We start from the raw sequence: 16,133 nt of genomic DNA, 5'->3' as shown, positions 1-16,133 counted from the left end.
CTCCAGTGTCACCTTAGCAGCAGTTAATGCCACCTGAGGGTTGTCTCCCGACACTCAGGTTCAGAATAGGATGCTGGAGCTCAGCAAAACACAGCCAAACTATTTATTTTTTAACCAAAGTTTCTTCTAATAAAAATGTGCCGTTTTTTTCTCTCATTCACTGCTGTGAAGAAAGAAAAAAAAATTGTCAGTTTTGGCAGTATTTTGTTTCCAGAACTTCTTGTCCCAAAACAAAGCATTCCCCTAAGGTTGAAGTGGCCCATGTGAACATTTCTGGAATGGAATCTTTTCAGTTTGAATTTGGAAATGATTTTTTCCCACATGCAATTCATTGTTATTATTTTCACACAGAAACACATCGACAAGCATTCAAAGGGAAAACTTGGACCAAAGTCCTTTGATTTCATAACAGTGGAAAGTTTTGATTGACCTGAAGTAACATTTTATCTATCAGACCTCAACTGCACACAGAAGTTCACTTGCATATATCTTTTAGCTTTTTTTTAAATTTTTTTTGAACCAGGCAAAATATTTCCATACATGAAAAGGCCTGGTTAACCTTGATCTTATGAGTCCTCCAAGGAGTTGGTTCTCCCTCCCTGCTGGTCCTCCTGCTAAGGCTAAAAGCAGGCAAGGTTTGGATACTGCCTGCTGTAACAGCCATCACTGGATTTCACCCCGTTGCAAAACCACTTTTATTGTCCTCACAGCCTCCTCCAAGGGCGAATTCATTACAGCTGGGAGGTCTGATCAGAATGCATGAAGTGCTACAGCAATGGCCATGCTTGGGAGATAATTCGTCAAAGTATTTGTCGTTTCTCATCTTTTTAAACATGCTGCAAAATCTTCAGGCACCTGTACCAGCAGTCCAAGAAGTGGTCACACAGAGAGATGAAATTCTGAAGAAAAGGGGTAGGTCAAGAAGGTTGAATTCATTTTAAGGAATGATATAGCTTTCCCAGCAATATATCTACCGCCTGTAATTTATAGCCCGAGCTGCCATAATGATCCTGTATCCCTTTTTCTTTCTGCGGTTCCAGTTCAGTGAAGAATTTCAGCATACACTTTGATTGACAGGGCAGATGGTAACACTGTTTGCCATTAATGTTAACCTATTATTTAATATATGTGTTAGTTTTATTATTTTTTAACAGGATACTAGTGACTATAAAGTTTAATTGACCTCTTTTGCCAATAAATAAATCATCGCTGGTTTCAGCAAGGATTGTACTTTTATCTGCCAATAAAAAGCTGAAGGAAACCTCTTAACTACACTCCTTCCTCTTTCCTTTTCTCTTTCATCTCCTTAAGACTCTTCTTATGAACAGCACCCTGGAAAGAAAATTATCCAGTGATGGAATGAGCAGCTATATATATGGATAAGTCAGGGTTTACATCAGAGAAAGAAATGGGGTTTAAATTGGCTGCATGGTAAATTCTGTCTCTTGAAGTCCTGACATTATTGGAAATGAAATTTTATCCCAGGAGAACACAGGCTTGGCTCCCATCTTGGTTGCACTGGACTTTGCATCTTCAGGGCCTTTGATGTCACACTTGTACTTCTAGCAAGGGGAAGGGGCAGCAGAATGAGGCTGAATGTATTAAAAAATGGGAAACTTAAGTAAGAAAGACTAATCATGAATAAGTTTAGAATAAGATTGCCCTACTTTATTTACTGTTGGGTAGTACAGAAAGAATATGCTGTGCAGTTTTAATCTTTATACCAGGAGTACATGATTAACGCAGACACCAGAGCCCTGGAGAGGCTCAATGGGTTCTGAGGGGACGGCCAGCTACACTTTACCAGAACAAGCTGCTGTGGATCCTGCATGCTTTTTAATGGCTCCTTCCTCTTGGTTTTCTCCTCTCCCTGAGTTAAGACTATCACCTGACAGATTTTTATTTTCTCTCTAAGCACTTCAGGCCAAAGTCATTAGAGAGCAGAAAAAGAAAACTCAGTTTGGTTATCTGAAGCTTTTTACTTAGCTGGCTCTGGAGGAAAGTCCATCCAACCACAGAGAAAGAAAAGTCTCATTTTTCAAAACTGTGAATTCATTAAGAGAACTCATATGCATAAAAAGCAGTGAAGCTGAACAAAATGTAAATTTTTCTGGCTGAGAGAGATTTTCTTATGTTGTTATAAGCATCTACAGCTAAGACGCTGGATTTACATTTAGGTTGGGTTTTTCAGCATTTGACTTCTTAACTATGTGCCTCAAGTTTTCTCAGGGCTAGGGTTTGGGAAAGGAAACTTGCAGTTGGGTAGGTAGGACAATGAAAACCCTGTGAGCAGGCATACACAGCATGTGCTGTGCCATCATAAAATCAGTATGCTCCTCTGGGTAGAATTCCTTTTTTTTCCTCTGCCACACATCTGGACACTGTTCTGATTGCTTGAGAAGTAACAAACTAGCATATATATATATATATATATATCTATATATATATATCAATACATATGTATATTACACATACCGTCCAAAGACACAAAGAGCACAAGAAAAGCCAAACTGAGAGGTGTGATTTCCCTTTTTCTTATTGCAATGATCAGCACTCCAGTCAAACTGAGAACAGAACCATAATTTCCCTTTTGTTGTCCTATTCAGTTAAAGCAATTCAAATTGAGAAGGGCTACAAAGAAGATGAAGCTGGTGTCAGGATAACCTCAGTGAATGGGGCCTAGTCCAGCTCTGAAAAAATTTCTGTGTACAGTAATAAGAACAACACATCTTTTATGTACTGCAGAATTGCTACATCAGATAAAATCGGAGGGGCTGCTTCGAAACCAGTGTTTTGGGGAGCTGGGATGGAGTTGCTATTACACCAAGCTCTGGTCACACCAGGGACTGCTCCTTTAGAACCCCCTGGCTTTCCACCAGACAGCTGGAGGATACTCCTTGACAGACTGATCCCAAAGAGAGCAAGGCTCTGACATGATAATATTCACACCCCCTTTTAAAGGTGAGAACAGAATTATTACTTCTCACCCTGTGGTTACAATGCCATTTCTGGTAACAACATCAGGCAAACAGGCAGGTGCTGCAGATATCCTGGTGTTATTATGGAAACCTGACTGTGATGGGCAGCAGGGATGCAGAGAGGATGGACAAGTAACCCACTTAGACCTGCATGCAGTGACTTCAGTCCCAGGGCAGACTTCATGCTGCATTTTGCCATCCATTTAATGGTGCAGTGGAAAGCAAACATGGGAAGTAATGGGCTGACAGTCTTTGGATGGATTAAACTTTCTGTGCTGTTTGTTCAAAATTATTTTTGGTGTTATTGGAATAATTTTTATCCATCTTTCCTGTGGGTTGTGAACAATGAACTCTAAGTGTTGCTATAACATAAAGCAGAAACTTTGACTAAATATGGGAACACATTTCCTACATGCAGCATTGCAGACTAAATCCCTCATCTTAGTCTATTTGTGGAAAATCTTATTTGCCTTTTTGCCTTGCCTACAAACTTAAGTGATACAAGTCTTGTTTCTTTTCTGGGGACCTGGAGGGCCTCTTGCCCTTGTAGATCAAAAATAATAAATTTAATTCCCTGCCAGAAATGACTCATTGCCTAATGTGCCTTAACACGCAGGCACTATCTTCTTTCGCCACTAGAGTCTGGGTGGAGGCAGTTGTGTCTCTCCTCAGATCAGGGCTGTCTCCTCTCATCATATTAGCTTTATTGCATTGAGGTATTCCTAGGACAACTCATCTCATCTTTAACATCATATTATCCATGAAAGAAGCCTCTGCTAAGCAGAGGTGACAACCAATGAGAGCTTTTTCTTATGCCAAGGGAACTGAATTAGAGGAGAAAACTGCTTCAAGTTTGTGAAAGTGTGGAGCTCACTGGCATCCATCCACTAAGGCAGGAAAGTTTTGTTTCAAACTCAAACATGCAAATATTTTATTTCAGTGGGACTGTGCAAGCCTGTAACATATATGTGTATGTGGAGACTCTCTGGTTCTCAGAAATTCCAACAGCAATAAAACTTCCTCTGTGATTTCCTTTGCTTTCAGGTTACCTACAAATATCAGATTATTTGCTGTTCTGGCAAGCTACATGACATACAGCTTCAGTCCCAGGGTCTTGAATCTGTCTGAATTGAAAGAATTTGTATTTCTGTGCTCAGCTCCATGTTACCTCCAGAGATCCATTCTTTTTGTTTTTTCCTTTCTTTTTCTGTGTTCTGAGACCTGCAGAAACATTGCACCAAAACAATGCACTACAACAATGGATTTCCTGTAAAATTCAGGTTTTCTACTTTGCTAAAGCACAGGATTTTGCAATTTAGACTACAAGAATGTATATGAAATATTTTTTATTTTCATTTACAGTGATGAGAAGAAGGAAGGAAGACATTAAAAGACCAAGCAGCTCCAAGGAGAAGTTTTTTCCAACAAATCAGCTTGTTTAAAAGTAATGGGACTGGCAATCCATGCCATTTACTAGAGTGTGCCTGAATCTACCACTAAGACTCACTAATGCTGCACTTAAATGCATGAAATATTTTACCATTCTCATATCTGTCTTTCACAGAAGAAGAACTGTTTTACATGACTGAGGAGCAGTTCAGAATCTTGCTGCCATGAGATGGCAAATGGTGCTCTGGATATTTTTTGTCAGAGGAAAATTGTGATAAATTCCATTTGTCTCTGATTAATCTGGGAAGTCTTTAGGATAACACTGATTTTAGTTATGTGTTCAGAATGTTATTTTGTGAATTTTCTTGTGTCAGCCAGAATGATTTGAGAATGACACATCAACTTTACCAGTTTGCTCTGAATAGCAGCGATGGAACCTCTCCATAGAGCAGTTGCAGCTTTGGGCCTGTCTCATGAGTGCTTCTACACCAGGCCAACATTAAATGAGCTACAGATATGCTTATGGGATGCTTGTGTCAGTGAGACTTTTCCATGGGATGATAATGTGATGGATAACTTAATCCGAGAAGATGACTGAAATAGCTACATTTAAAATTAAGCGCATATGAAAATGTGGGCCACTGTATTTTCAGTTGTGCCACTGAGAGAATAAAGACTTGTATCTGAGAACTGTAGGGATTTGCAAGTGCCAGTGTAGGACACTTTCTGAGATGGATGGAAGCTCTGGTTTTGAAGGTCATTGCTGTTCATCTCCTGCTTAATTTGTGCCTGCTGAAAGAGGGAAAGCTCTAGGGATGGAAATGGTGAACACATTAGCACCTAGCACCTATGATTCTTCCTGTACTATCCTGCATGGAAGGGAAGCACTTTCCCATTGTTCAGTGAGCCCTGCAGTGAGCACATCTCTACCTCTTACACACAGTCTTGGTAAGATCCTAACTCTGCGTCTGCAAAGGCACGAGGAAAAGAGTCTAGACTGAAGGACACAGCAAGTAAATATTCACAAATAATAAAAATACCAAGGTATTTCTTGGACATTCCAGAAACTGTTTTCCCTGTCATGACATAGTCTAATAGCTGAAATCAGGCCCAGAACTGACCAACTTCATCAGTTTTTTGACAAGCAATTTTGCCTCTCTATAAGGTCTTTCAGACAAATTAGCCTAATGCTCTCAGTTAACATGTGAGCAGCTTATTCAACCAATCTCTAACCTCCCAAGAGCACTATACTACTGCTACAAAGCTCAGAAAAATATTCCCCAAGGTTTCTGACATGGGTTTCAGGATAAATAAGTTGTTCAAATTGTCTTCCCCTTTTTCTGGCAGACTCAGCTCAAACCTGAGTCCAAACAGAGATATTACACTAATCACCAACTCCTGGGAGCCAAAACCTTCTCCCTCTTCCAAATACACCAATCCCTATTTGCCTACCAGCCTGCCTTTTCTCTGACACAGTAATCTCAGCTGGAAATAATTGGCAGCCTGCACAATTTCTATTTCCTGTAGATTTTAACCGTGAACCTTCCTGATCAGACCTTGAAAGAATTCATCTCATCACCAATCCTAGTACTATTTAAAATCAGCAAATGCGTATTTAAATTCAAGATAAAGGCAAGAGTTTGTGTTCTAAATAATGATTTTTCTGTTAAAGAACCTCTTACACATTCAGATTTATGTGATTCCAGCATGACACGTGCATGGGATTCTTTAGGAGAGGCTCCAACAGCACTTGATCAATTTGTGTCACAAAGTATTAATCCATTTAGGCACCACAGTATAGAAAAAACACAGGAATATGTACTGTCAGCAAGGAGGACAGAGTAACATAAAATCCATTCTGAGAGCAGAAATATTGCCAATGGTGCTGATAGACAAGAAAATACAGACTAACACTGAGCACTATTATTACTCATGCTTTAGTAACTGAGCCACTGAGTCATCTCTTCCCTATCAGAAGTAGGTGTTGAAAGGGATGAGGAGGGGAACGTCCACTGAAAGGACTTGAACGTACTGCTCTGTGATGTGAGGTCTGCAGATCTGCTCTCCTCAGACTCAGCCTATGGTCCCATATGCCTCAGACTAAGAGCTGTGGCTGTAGGCACCTTGTTGATTGTCCTACTCTTCATGCAAGCTTGTCTATTCTGGAAAAGGAGATTCAATTACTCCTCTCCACCTTGCTGTCTCAGACTAAGCTTTCATCCACTGAAATGTTTCTTCTTTGAATATAGATTCCTTGTGATGGTGCTTTATTTGGCTTGTGAATGATCACAAATAGTACAAATTCATAAACTAATAACAGTAAGTGTTTTGTTTTCTATCTTGGTGCTTCTGCTTTTACTGGCACATCAGCATGTATATGATCCAATGGGTCACGTTGGATTGGTGAGGTGGGAATCATGCTAGGATACATTTGACTTGTCAGCTTGACTAACTGGGTACTTCTTAGAGCTGGATTGAGTGGGAGTGACTGTCAAGACCAGTCTGAAGCAAAGTTCAGATGGATATGTTTTCAACTACAGCAAAATATCTCTGCCACCTTATCACCAGGGAATAAAGCAGAAGAATTTGCTCTTTGGAGAAACCATCATGCATAAACCATCCATCCCAAATGTTGTGACTCCCCTACCTCTGGGAATGCCCAGATCTCTGCTGTAACCATTAGGTTTCAGAGTTCCCTGTGCAGCATCTATTTGCATAGGATGGTTCTGAAATGAAGTTCTCTACAGATACACAGGAAACTAATACCTCATATGAAGCCATATACTGGCATCCATGGGCACAGAGGAGTGGGGAGGTGGTTCCTGCTCTTGTATCAGGAGACAAGGCTCAAGCTCTCCATGGCTTTAGGGAGGCACACCTGGGAGACAGGTTCCACCAAGAGCTCATGATTGTCTGTTGGAGAGCCAGGAGTACAGCATTCCAGTGCAGCCCTGCCTCCACTCTGCTGGGGAGCCATGGGCTGCTGGTACACACACGTGGATAGGAATGTCCCTTCCTGCCATTCAGACCTGCTCTGAACCCAGTCGTGAAACCTGTGACAACGCAAGGACCTTGTCAGGCAGCCCCTTGAGATCAGGTGTGATTTCAGCAGTATGTGGATCAGCACCCAGAAGACAGTGATTTCCTATTGTGTTCTGGAAATGAAAATAGTCACATTTTGTACCTTCCTGCTAATTAAAAGATGACTTTTTGCCTTTTATTTGTATTTTCGGAAGTTTTCGTCTGGGAGACCTGTTGTATTTAGTTTACCTCATCTTACCTTTATCATCTGTCTTATTATTCTTATAGCTGGGACTTGCTGAGGGAAGCAGCCCTTTGCCCTGTAGTCTCACACCTGAGTCATCAAGGGAAGCAAAGCCTTATGTTTGAAAATAGGCTTTGCCCTTCTGGCATGTGGTGATATAAATGATCCAAGAATGAAAGAAAAACCATACAGTGATAAAAATGATAATCAGTCAAAAAATCTTTTCTTAGGAAAGAATTCCTTGGGTTAAATTAAAAAAAAAAAAAAAAAAAAGAAGAGCAGGCAAAAAAAAAAAAAAAGTAAAAAAAAAAAAGCTTCACTATTTTACAGATGTATCTCTCACAAAGTGTGATATTCCTGAAGTTTCTGTATAGCATGAGTTCACAGCTCTGATGAACTGTCCTTTTGTTCCCAAAGGCAGAATTTCTTTTTCCCTTGGGGGAAATGAAAAGTCAAGAGAAGACAGTATTGAACCATTTGATCAGTGCCCATATCTGTCTAGGCTTTGAAAAAGCAAAGTATGCAGCAACAATAACCTTTAAAGACCCCTGTTTAAAAAAAATCAGATATAATAGGAAAAAGATAAAGGTAATAGCCTGAAAAGATTTCAGTACAGAGAAAAGAATCAAATGTCTGACAGCAAAATGCTAGTTAAAAATAATCATGGGAAGATGATTAAGTTACTGCAAAAAAATTATACACATGAATTTGAAAAGGAAAAGCAATTCTTACCCTTTTAAATTGGGCTTTTATAACATTTCACTGATTCTAGATTTGCAGAAATGTTTCTGTACATTTCAAATCCCCTGCTATTCATTGTCTTCTATGCTTCATGAAAATTGAAATAATCATATAAACCTGTGGATAGGGATGTTTGTATGTATTTCCTATTTCCCATTTCACTCTATATTGGTGAATTGTATAATCAGGATATTTCATCTGATTATTTTTTTTCCACAGTCAGTACAACAAGTACATTTCAAATCAAATTTGGTATGCACTTCCTGATTTTCTTTTGGAGGTCATTCAAAGACAATATCAACACTGTCATCTCATCTCATTCTTTAAGGAAAATCTATTTTGTTCAAGCCAACAGAGATCTCCCACTAAGGTACAATAGAGAACATTGTCCTACTGTGATTAAAGCTGTGTTCAGGGCAGCAGGTCCATTTGGCAAAGGATTTTGAGACTTTGACCTTTATCTTCTGCTCAAATTGCAATTGCTTCCTCCTTCGCCCCCAAATACTTGTCTTAGAAATAAGAGAAAAGCAAAACAAAACAATACTTGCAGGTAGGTTAATAATCTTAATTCCTTTTTTTTTCTCTTGAGATGTAGTTAGCGCTAGGTGAGAGTTTTGTGGTGAAGCACAGCCTTGTTAAAGCAAGCTGTGTCCCAAACAGGTGTCACTGGGAGAGTACACTTCTCTATAGGCTCTGTTTGACTGGTTTGTGTGTGGCTTTTTGGCTGATGTGACACTGATTCTTCTCATTTCCTTAGCTTGGTGTTACTTTTTAAGCTGGCTCCAGTCAGCAAATTGCAGAGTTCCTGTGCTCTGCAGCTTCTTTAAACCCAGAACAGGAGCCCTTGGGGTGCTCACCCCTTTTTAGAAACACCAGGGATCCTCCTTCAGGTCTGCCAGAGTATCTGGATGCTGTTGAATTGTTTGCTTTATAGTAGAGCTACCAGGACTCCCAGGGTCTGTGTCTGAGTTTTCTCCAGACAGAGATGAGAGGGCACCAGGAATCAAGCCCTCAGTGCTGAGTGAGGGAATGGGCTGCATGAAGGACAAGTTCTCTCAGACTCTCTGAATATATGTAACAAAATATGGAGGTACACCTAGATGAAAAGCTGCCTAATTTTCTATAGGTAAATTGGATGACTGGATCTGTCATGCTGAAAGAGATTCTCCTCTTATCCCAAAGTGGTGATATTTATCATGGAACCAGCATTCTGTCTTTCGAATAGCTATATTTATAACTTAGAGCCCACATCTTTTTAAGTTGTTTTGTTAATTGAGACATCAAATTTTTTATTTAAAATATTGAAAATACAGGGAACAAATATTTACCATTTCTCCTTCAAAACCTTATTTTGGCCAAATCAGATCAGTTTTGCAAGACATTTTGTATTTGATGAAACTGAAACATTCTGAGTGGATGACAGCCTGCCAGAGTTTTGGGGTCCAGCTTTAACCATAGCTCTGACAGCCACAGAAGGGCTGAGCTGGGCTAAAAGCCATCAGTGGAAAATCCTGTAAATTTCTATTTCTTCTATGGGATACATCTGGATGGTGTGAGGAAAATGGAGCTCACTTTGTATCCAAGTCTAGGGGTTTGATTTACTTCTGCAGAACTCTTGCAAATGTCTTTGGAGCCATGTGGGTTTAAGTCAGTCCAGCAGGACATGGATAGTTCTGGCCCCTGCCCAGGAAAGCGTTTGAGCACATGCTTAACTGAAACCATGCCATTAGTCCCCTCTAGGGCTGCACAGCCCAGGCTGAGCAGGGCTTTTGCACAGCGTCTGGTCCTGGGGAGCACATCTGGGGAACACATTGGGCTGCTTGAACTGTTACACTCAGTGCAGGTAGGGCTACAGTGCAGTCTTAGTCGGGGTTGTCTCTAATGATGTACGCAGATATCATCCAGATAATGGGGCCACGACCTGCCCTAATGACTGCACATGCACATACAGGGCCTGCGTAAGAAGGACGGTGTTTGTGTTGTGCTGTGACACAGCCAAACAAAGAAATAACTTGTGCCATAACCTGGCTGAAGTTACTCAACCCACTGCCAGAGCCCAGAGGAGGTGGAGTGTAATAGGGCAATTTATGTTTAGCCAGGGCAAATGAGGCTCTAATGCTGGGAGTCTGCCTAAAGGAAGCTGAGAAATGCTTTTCCTTCTTTCATAAGCAACTAAGAATATTAAGGCACAGAATTATGCCACAGTTTATCCAGAAGAATGTCAGATAAGGAACTGTTTGCTGTACCCCTTGCACGCAGTACCACTCATAATCACAGGATTTTTCAAACTCAGATTACTTGGCAAGCATAGATTGCAGCTGGCAATGTCCTTTTCTCTCTGAGATCATGGTCTTCTCATTAAAAACTACATTGCTACTTTGCTCCCAGCTGCAGCAACACAGATAAAATCAAAGGTCAAGTCATAGTGATCTGTTCCGATCTAAAAGTAATGAACACCAAATTCACAGCTTGTTCTTAATCCAAAGACTTTCTGAAGTTAAAAGTGTTGTTTACTGTCAAAATGACATCCCTTGTGTCCTTGGGGTACCAAGAACTCAGTTATAGAGCTTGGGTCACTGAGGCCCTCCTGGTTCTTAATGGTGACATGGACCAGTGAATGGCACATGCCTTTTGATGAGAGAGCTCGTTTGGAAAAGGAGTAGTTGGCTGGTTGGAGCTGATGCCAGGGTATGATTGGAAGACACCACTTGTGTATACCACTCCAAGGTATGGTCATGACCTGCTTAGGTAGAAGAGTCATCTTTAAATCATCATGAAACTTTTATCTTCATAGTTATCATTCAGAGATATTCTTGCTGTTCACAAACATGCAGCCCAACCCTACAATATTCTGTTATATATATATATATCTCGTCCTGTTTTGACAATTTGAAATGTCACTAAACCAGAATGAGGTGTCTTGCCTTTTGCCTTGCTACAAGGGCTCTGCAATGCAATAAAGAAAGGGTACCAAAATAACTTTTCAGAGGGTTTGGAGACCTGCTGTGGCACAACTGGACTCAGCAGCTGAGATTGTGAGATTGTCAAGCCATGACTGAAGCCCCATGCCAGTGAAGCTGGCATCTAGGCAATGAGATGAAAGTATTAAAGACTCAGTATTTTCTCATCGTTTTGTCTCCAAGAGGAGAGACAGTGGCCCCTTGCTTTCCAGGGATCCATCTCATTTTGTTTAAATATTCAGTAGATGGCACATAGGATTCGGGTTGCCATCTTGGCTGTTACAACAAAATGTCAGTGGATTCTGTGAGGAGCGCCCCGTTAGCTCGCCGAGTCCCAGACCCAGCTGCTTGGAATTGGCTGGAGACACTTTCAGTTTTTGAAATAAATAATTTGGAAAAGATGCTGTCCCTTCTCTGTCTTCAAAAGTAAAAGAAACTGCTGTTGAAAACAGCAGTTGCTACGCCAAAGAAGGTCTCATTAAGCGATATTGTAATGCACAAGCACAGGTACTGGTGTCACAGATGCTATTTTACAACTACTTAACTGCAGAAGTAATGACACAGCAGAAGGTGGGAGTGAACATTAGCAGTGATCTTTATTCTGCTTCATGTTCTCAGGTTATATCAAATTTTCTCTTTGTTGTACAACTGCTGCAATGTACTACATTAAAACTCAAGAGCAAAAAATTAAGAGCAGCTACTGTCACATGCATGCAATGTAAAACAGATTTATTTTTGACAAGGACAAGTTTCTAAAAGAATATCATGTCATGTCTACAAAAATGTAGTAAGCTCTCAAACCAGATTCAAGGCAATTCAGTGAAGCCCTGGTTAAGAGCAAAACTTGAAGTTGCCAGGTTTCATTCTTAATTGCCTTAAATTAGGAGGCAGTGTTGAAAAGAGCATTTCACATGTAACTCCTTCTTTGTGCAGATACAGTAACTCCTTGCCAGTGTAGTGCATTACAGACATCATTTTATAATGAGATGTGAAGCAAAGGGAAAGACATTCACAGAGGTTATGGGAAGAAGACCTGGAAGGTTCACATGGAATTTCAGATCCACATCAAACACTGCGAGCAATAGAAAGTTCTCTATGCATATTTCACAAACAGCCAGTAGCTCCAGCTTTCCAGCGCCCTGGGTTACGTTTTAATCCAAAGGCATAACACTCTCACTGTTTCAATAGATGATCAATCAGAAAGGCCATTCTTGGGTTCACTTACACTCCACATAGCCATGGTCAACCATTCAGTACCTTTGACCTGACCTTTGAACAGAAAAATGCAAAGACAGCAACAGCCGGCTTTAGAAAGAAAAGCACATAACAAAAAGGCAGAGAAACATTTTCATAACAATAGGAACTGTTTCATAAAATGCTGACTACAAGCTCGACATAGAAATTTGCCTGTTACAGAATGAAACTATTCAAAGGCTTAGTCAAATTGAGGAAGGTTTTAATATGCAGCAGCTGCTGAAAGCAAAAGCTTGCAGGGGTTAACTTACAGCCATGAAAAAATTATTAGGTTAATGACTCTGGCATGTAACAGAGACTGTCTTTCTGCTGTGACTATGCTAGGATATTGCCTTTGCCATTTTTAAAGGCAATGTTCTTGATCTAAAATTGAAAATACTATGCACATGAAGTACAGAAATATGGAGGTAATTCAGTCAGTCACATATTGGCCAGATTTTCTTAAATCAGCACTTTGAAATGAATGTGTCTTTCAGATCTGGCATGTGTTTGTTATTTGTGTGGTTTTCCAGAAGTATTTTGATTAAAATACCTGTTTGCCAATTGCCTCATTTGTCTCGGTTTATCAGATTACAAGATTAAATTACCATCATCCAACCTTTAAGGGAGTTTGGATGTAATTTACTTCTCTCTTCCTCTCTCTCACTAAGATTACAATTATTTCTAATTCTATGAATAAGCTTTATATTTATTTCATGGAAAAATTGAAGTACAAAAATGAAATACCCAGGAAATTATAATGTAGACATTTTAAGTCTTATGTGTCCTCATATGGATTTGGAAGCTAGCACATCTCTTTGTACATGTTATCTTTTTGAACTTTACTAAATTTAAAGACATTTAAACTATCAGCTTTTAGAGAAGTGGGGTGCAAAATTACATCTGTTCTGTAAGAAGGGAATTCAGCAAAAAATTTAGTAGGGCACATTTCTTGAAATGCTGAGCAATTAATGTATGCCTCAGCCCAGTTTCTGGGAAGCATATGGTGATACACTCTTGATTAGATGTAAGATTTTTACAGCAAGAATCTCAAAAATTAAAAAAAAAAAAAAAAGGAATGGAGTAAAAACCCAAGAATTTTGCAATGCATATAGTAATTTAAGATTTAATGCTATGGTAATCACAGAGTCTGATGAGGGAGAAAAAAAGCAGCTTAGGATAAATCTTCTAAAAGTCATCTTCAATGAGCACTCAACTGTTCATGTTTTACATCGATACATGTTGTTGAATTTTGGAAAGGATTATTTACATCTTGCAACATATGGACTCTTATCTCGAACAGAGTTGTTATAGACATGAATATCTATGGTTTATGAGATATATTTCACGAACTAATCTACAAATACTTCACTTTTCACCCATAATGAGACATCAGAGTTGCTTCACCCTCAGCTTCCTTGGGGTGAGTCCATTCATAAATACTGGTTTGTGCAAAGGTGTATGTGCATTGTGGCAGGGCCAACACCTTTACCAGCCACTTTCGAATATTCATTCCTTTTCCTTGAACAAGCAGATAAATCAGATAAACTATAGGCACAACCCATTTTTATTCCTCTCCATCTGCGCGGCTTTGCCACTGCCCAAGGCTGGGGCTGGGGTTGGGGTGGCACAGGGGCAGGAGGGAGGAGCAGTGCCTTGCTCCCAGCCGGTGCCCTGCAGCATTGCCAGCATCTCTCACATCAGGCCACTTCCCTGGGGCATCTCCGTGAGGACAGAATGGGGATGGCAACACACAGCCCATACAGCCCTTCCTCCTTGTCCCACCACCCTGTTTGGGTTGACCCAGCTGCAGCTGGCCACAGGGCTTCCCTGGGTGCTGGCCCTCTGCAATGCCATCAGGAACTGCCCTTGGAACACCAGTGTTTGAGCCACATGGGGCAAGCAAATTACCTGGACGCTTCTGCATCTCTAGGGGTGCCCCACATGACATCCAGTGCCTGTGTGTGCACCAGAGCAGCAGTAAAACCCTGGCAGCCCCAGAGAGCAGCAGGGCAACACGTCTTTGTTTGGTGCTCTCTGTGCTCAGAAAGTCTCTGACAACCCTGTCCAAACAATCCCATTGGACAAAAATGCAAACAACTTCACGCACAGGAGGTCTTCTTAAAAATGCCTTTCATTTCTAGAAGGGGAAAGATTTGGGATCTGGGCTGTGGTGAATTAACATGCTGACCTTTTATCTTGAGAGGCCACTGATGTTTGAAGACAGCCCAGGTCTTGAATGAAATTACTTTGGGTGGTCCTGGTCTGCTTAGGAAAGAAATTTTTTGCTGGGTTAAAAATAAGGGCATGAGAGTACACAGACATAAACAGTGAATCCAATCTCTCTGCAAAGTGAGAGAGTGAGCCGTGGGCCAAAACAAAGGTGCATTAACGAGCTTACATCAACCAAAAGAAATGACTAAATACCTGTGAGTTTTATTGGAATTAACTGAGATTGTCATGTATGGCTCTACTGATTTAATGGATTAGAAAATGCATGGGGTGATAAAATAAGGTGTTAACGTCCTTTTATCAGTCAGAAGTAATTTTCAAGCATGAATATATTGTGAATGAATGAAATTGAAAATCACATATAAATTCTGAGAAAATTACTCTTATTATTGGCAATTTCAAATAAAAACAGGAATAATGTTGGATGCGTTTTATGTCTGTGTTTGCAAAGCTCCCCCCAACAGAAACTTTTCAGTACCACAGTCTTATAACAGGTAGGAAATAAGAAATGGTGTAGTAAATCCCCACCCTTCATTTTCTCATATCTAGACCTCCAGAAAGAGAGAGCATTTAGGAAATAAAAAATTTTGGGACATGCTGCAGATTTTTGCACAACCCAGACTACATTCCTCTCTTGTCTGATGTTGGGGATTCTTGTTGTGTTTTCTTGCCCCCTCTTGCCATGATGGATCTGCAAAGCGATATCACCTGATCACATTACTTTCTGTTACCATATGTCACTTAAAAAACAAATTTTAGAAAGCCTGAGCCGTACAGCAAGCCTGCTGGCTTCTCAACCTGCTTTGACATATGCCGGAGAAGATTTAAAGCTGTCAAGTTGTTGGATGGTTGCCATGGGATTGCAAAGAGGGGGAGAAAGAAATCCCCAGGCAGGATGCAGATGGATGGCTGGCTGCAGTGGCTGGGCTGACCTGGCCCTCAGCATTCCCAGCTGGGAAAGAACCCCTGAAGAGCTTGTTTAATATTACTGCCCTTAAGCCTTATTTACCTTGACATTTTGGGCAACTTAGATTAGGAAATCAGCATAGGATATTAGTCTAAATCAACATGCAGACAAGCACCTGAAGCAGCTGAATTGCTGTCTGAGCTTTCTGCCTGACCAGAGCAAGCCTCACGTGTTACCCTGGGGTAAATACACAATGCAATTCACATGGGAACTGTACATGCGTGCCCTTGCCATGTCTGCTTTCTATTTGGCTAAACACACATGAAACTGTCACCGGTGCTCCTGCTTTGGTTGACCTCCGAGCTATTTGAACTATTTGTCTTGCCGGTTGGAAATTTTCTGAGCAAAACAGACTAATTGGCCTTGAT

The sequence above is a fragment of the Pseudopodoces humilis genome, chromosome 1 (genome assembly GCF_049639895.1).
Source record: "Pseudopodoces humilis isolate 2021_Gansu_Grassland_sample_001 chromosome 1, ASM4963989v1, whole genome shotgun sequence".
NCBI classification, from domain to species: domain Eukaryota; kingdom Metazoa; phylum Chordata; class Aves; order Passeriformes; family Paridae; genus Pseudopodoces; species Pseudopodoces humilis.
The sequence above is the reverse complement of the archived record's forward strand: the minus strand, read 5'-3'. Positions refer to the sequence as shown.